The following is a 5,587-nucleotide window of genomic DNA, read 5'->3' as shown; positions in this document are numbered from 1 at the left end:
AGGAGTGTCAGAAAAGCCTTCACAAATCACCATCAGGTCAGAAACAAGGATTCATGGCCCAAAGAAACCCAACAAAACCCAGGTCTCCATTCTTGTAGCCTTCAACCCCTCCATCCCCCACCATAGGTCAGTGCCATGGGTTATAATTTGTGCTACAGAAGCTCCAATCAGGACCTGGGGTATTATTTATCGCATTTAGTACCTGCCATCAGTCATGAAAACTTAACAAAGACCCTATTGGGTTTATCTATAGGCAGCTAAACAAACGTATCTTGCTCTCCCGTTATCTTCTTGTTAACAAACCACTATCAGGATGTTCTAAACATCAGCATTTACTGCACAAGAGCCCTTTATCTGGCATGATATATAGAGAGCCCATCAATTAGTGCAGGGGGCTCGGAAATACCTGCCATGCTTCGCTCAAAAGTCCAGGCACCATCCAAGGGCTGCATCACAAGTACATGTGCTTGTGTGTTTTCCAGCCTCGAGCATCCCTACTTGAGCTGGAAGGGCTCATGATGAGCAGAAATAATGATAAATATGTTTTTCCACACTTTTTTTCAATATTGAGCCATGCAGGCTGGAGAGTTTCTGTGGAAAGAATGGTGTAAGAGAATCCAGGGAGCTGGATGGTGCAGGGAATGGGAAGAAGGCAAATGGGTTTTTATTCAGAAAGGCTGGATGTGCTTTGGGAATACAGTGAAGTGTGTCATGAGCCAGTGAATCCTCCGGCCAGCAAGACCTTGTCTGCAGGGTCTGTCCCTCTCAGGTCCCCCCAGGGTGATACGGAACTAGGAGAAGAACCCTTACTCTTGTTCACCATCAGCTCAGAAGGGTGGACATGGCAGGTCTTGGACAGCAACCACCGAGGATCCAGAGCAGCTCCTTTCTTCAAACACTTCTGCTAAATCAGCAACTGAGCAGAGGAGTCACTTCACCCCATACCATAAAACACACTCCAGTGTGTCAGCTGGACCCATGGTATTTCACCCTCCTCTGTGGTGGTTGCATCCCAGTGGGAAAGTGATTCTGCAGATAAATAGCAGATCGGGAGGTTTAACCCCAACTCCTGTTTGCCTCCAATTACAAGAATATCTTGCAAAACAGAAACTTTGTAAACAAGCACATGGCCTGGTTTGGAAACCACTGCAGCTATCTCCAAGTGATGGTTTGCTCTTGGAAGATGTTTTCTAGGTGGATCTCCAAGCTCAGGACTTCATGCACTAGCAGAGTTTGGACTCATGTGGACTTCCCAGTCATTTCAGTGGCTTCATGTATCCAAGAGAAGAAACTGAACATTCAAAGGTTAGTAATTTTTGCATTTTTTTAATTCTCAAACTAAAAATAAAGGGTGAAACAGAGAAGGAGCCGGGGCTGGGCTGACTTTGAAGAGGCAGCACCAAACATTTGAGCAAAATACATGACAAAACCAGTGAAGCCAGTGAAGGGAGTTGGAGAGGACAGATGGGATCAGAGCTTTGGGCCAGGTCAGTGCAATTAGGAGCGTGTTTTGCACCAAGCTGAGCAGGACACTGTAGGAGGGTGGCCAGAGAGGTGCAGCAATATGAAGAGATAAGATCCCAGAGCAGTGCTGGAGCTGTCTGGACAGAGCAGAGTAGGAGGCACCATAGAAATTTCCTGGGAGCTTATCACCGTGGGCCATCTTCTCCTCCTCTTTCACATCCACAGCAGACCTGAAGCCAAAGGACTGTCTGAGCAACTGCCCAGCCCTGGCCTGGCCCTGCTGCTGTCAGGCATCATAGCTGCAAGACCCATAGCAGGGTGGGGGGCTCTGTCCTGAGGTGGTTGGGAATGTAGACCTCCCAAGATGGTTAGCTGCCTTAAAACAAAGTCAGAAAGAGGTGATATTAATGTCTTCAGGCTGAGGACTGGTGAGCTTAGGCACTGAGGGGTGGTGGGACTGGTTGCTGGTCAGCAGATACTGGCTGTGGACATTTGTTGGGGTTGGCTTCAGTGCTATATTCACAAATCCGTGAGAAAACATTTTATCCACACCATTCCCGGTGGAAAAGGGCTGCTTAGTAAAAGCCAGCCCAAAGAGAGGCATCGGGTTTGGTCTCCAGTGGCAAAGGATGGGGCTGAAATCAAATCCAGCAGCCTGGCCCCATATGGGCAAAGCCTTGCTGGCGGGGAGGGAGCACCTCAGGTTAGCAGGGACCCTTTCCAGCAACACATTAACCCATTGTTAAAAGCCAGAGCTGGCTTTTAACATTCTTAAACCAGCTCCTAACACCAGGAGAAAGACCCTCTACAACTTACACCCAGAGCCAGGAAGCCCAGGTAAGGAACCAGGTAGAAATTGGACTTAAAATCACTCAGGTGAGAGAGTGGTCAGTGCTGATGGCTATTTAGTTCTTTGGCTTTGGGAGGTGCTTGGTATTGCAGGGTGAATCTCCATGTGGTTTTTACATTCAGATATTCACCTCACCGCCCCTGTTGGCTGTTTTTTCCTCCAACTGCTATTGAAGTTACTATTTGATCAGAGAACAAAAGACAAATAGGAATCACTGGTGCAAAACCTTGTCATCTAAGCGTGATCTTTCTGGACCAGGAACTCTAAACCCCTGATCTGTGTGATATATAGTTTGGGTACAATAATATCTGCTGCAGTTATTATTACTTAGATTACAAAGATCTCCAAATAAAATGAAAAAAAAAAAAAAAAAAGAAAGAAAAAAGGGAGAGACTGCACACGTGCTGGCCAGTTTGTCTGTTAGGAAGAGGTAAAAATCTAAATAAATAAATAAATAAAAACAACAAAGAAGGAAAGAATAAAAGTTTAATAAACGTGTGCTGTGTTGTGGATGACTTTGTGGCGACCTTTGTTGCAAATGGCCTATGCATGCGGAATAATGGTCTCCGTGCAGAGAGGGAAATGGCTTAGTGCTATCATCGTTGCCTCGGTAACCATCAGAGTCTCCATCTAGCAGAGAGAAATGAGTTATGAAAAGGCTTGAGTGAAGAAGGGATTAACACATGATCCCAGGGACAGCATGTCAATCAAAATCAGCGGAGAAATTACACTGCTCTATTTGAGAATGTCTCCGGAAACGCAACCTTAGTGGGTGTATGGACGTGGGTGTATGCAGGCATGGTGGGGAGATGTGCAGCTCTGAGCCTCCTCTGGAATATGTACATGTTTTTATAGATGTCTAGTGTGAGGAATCTGTGAGTACTGGTGTGGATCCCCTGTGCACACACTACCTCTGTGTTTGTGTCCAAATGAGGCACCTCTCTGCAGGGACACACCTTTCCAGTGCCCATACAATGCACAGCCCCGTGCTTGTTGGGCTCTGTGCTGCCCCGAGCACCCAGGCAAAGCAAAACCACTAGAATAATAGCATAATAATAATCCATAATACATGCTTGATACTGAAATTTGCTTGTCCTCTCTTCCATCCTGACTAGGCTTCATTAAAGTGTTCCTGGGGCATTCCTTGCTCTTGCAGGATAGCCCAGGAGCTAAGCCCCCTGAATCCCTTTGTGCACCTCCAAAAGGGAAAGCAGAAGGAACAGTTGTCCTGTAGCCCCCTCCCCTCAAGATGTAAAAGCCAGGCCAATATGAAGGCTACAGCTTCAGACTGAGGGCCTTGGTGGCTTCACCTGGATATCTTCCATCAGCGTCACACTCCTGAGCTCTGCAACTTGTAGGTCAAGGGCATAGGAACTAAACCCATGATTAACTCCCTCTTGGTTTTAGCTATTGCAAACTCTCTGGTAGTTACAAGCCCTGGTGCTGCTCAGCCGTGTGTAGCTGTGCACACATTTCCTATGGCGATTGTTTGCCTTGATTCAGCTGACGAGCTTTACATTACCTGGGACCAGAGTGAGTTCTCTGCTAATGTGGGGAGCAAAATGTGATTGCTGGGAAGGGAGGGCTGGTGTGGCTTCGTAGCTGAGGAGTGTGTCTGGAAGAGGCCTCACGTATTTGTTCTGTTCATTGGCCACTTCAGTAATAGAAAACTTTCTCTTCCAGGAAATTCTCTCTCTCTTTTTTATTTATTTTTTTTTAAGCAGACAATTATTGCAGGAAAGTCAGATTTCTCTTTGGTTTCTTCACTGCCTGCCAAGCCACCCTGCCTTTCCCCACACTGGGAAGTGCAAGAGCACTCAGAGAGGGGATCTGCCCCCCCCAAAAGCATTGCTGAATCACCCAACACTCCATGGCATCAGATTCTCCCCGTGCTCGTTGCCCAGCACATCCCACTCATGGGTGCAGCACGAGCCCCTTGCACCCATGCATGAGTCTCATGAACAGCTCATCCTACACCTGCAGCTGATTCACACCTTGAGCTGCAGCTACAGGCACAGTTCTTTGCATTACAGCCATCCCTTTATGTTCCATATACACACAGGCTGCTCACCTGCCCCCCATCCTGCCATAGCCCCATCACCACCAGCAAATGGTTCCCTACATCCCTTTCTTCTCCCAGTGCAAGGACACATACAGCATCTCTTCGATCTCCCTTACAGCCCTTGCACCAACACCCACATGCCCTGCATCACCCTCAGAACCACAAACCCACCCCCAGGTCCTCCACTCCTCCCCCGGCCAGCCCTGCCCCCATGCACCTTTTGTACAAATGCCCATTCTTGAGTGTATCTTTGGGGTTTCCCACACACACGAGCACTGTGTGACCCCTTCACCCGATGCTACAAAATCCCCCCCTCATCTTCAAACCCCTGTGGCTGCACCCACTCATCCAGGGTGCACCCACCTGCACCCTGCATCCCCCCATAAAAAACCACACAGGATCAAGCTCTCACAAGTCCTAACATCAGTGCAATCAAAATACGTTGCATAAGTCATCCAAGAAACACCCCCCCGCGATGGAAAGGAACACCCCCAGCCTAGCCAGGGCCACCAGTAAACCCATCACCAAGGGTTTCCATAGCCCTCCACCACCAAACCCTCAGCCCCGGCTTTTTGGGTCTCTCCCAGCCTCCCATCTTTCCCTGCCCTCCGTCCTCTTCCTTCCCCCCCCTCCTCACTTTCCTTTCTCTCGGGTTTATTTCCCCTCGGCTCCCAGTCCTTCCCCCCTTTCCTTCCCTCCCCCCCTGCCACATCCCAGCCTCCCACACAAGTTTAAAGCCATCAGCCCAGGCAACGGTTAACCAAATCGCCTTGACCTCTCTGCTATTTGATATTCGCCTCCTTGACACTCATTTAGGAGCGCGCAGCGGTAAAGCAGACATTGGACAAGTCCAGCCTGAAACCAAAGCCCTATGAAAGGAGGAGAGAGATCAGAAGAACCTGATAGCTAGGAACTTGTTCTCTCCAAAGGCTTTCTGGACATTTTAGCCTGGATCAGGGGTCCGTGGAGCGCCAGTTCGTCGCCAAGCAGGGTGTAAACGTTAAATGTTAGCTATTTGTTCCAGAGATTGGCATGAAGATCGAGCCTTTCTGCCTCCTCTCTCCCCCGAGCCCCCCTCCCACAGTCTCTCCAGCCCGTCCAGAGTCTCACAGACACTCATTCATTAGCGGTTTAATAACCCTCCCGACGTGATAACATCCTTTACTCCCGGCTCTGCGAGCGGAGGTGACCCTGGGGTTGGGGGGGGGAGC

This window comes from Chaetura pelagica, unplaced genomic scaffold, assembly GCF_000747805.2.
Source record: "Chaetura pelagica isolate M959 unplaced genomic scaffold, ChaPel_1.0 scaffold66, whole genome shotgun sequence".
NCBI lineage: Eukaryota > Metazoa > Chordata > Aves > Apodiformes > Apodidae > Chaetura > Chaetura pelagica.
Note: the sequence above shows the minus strand (reverse complement) of the source record.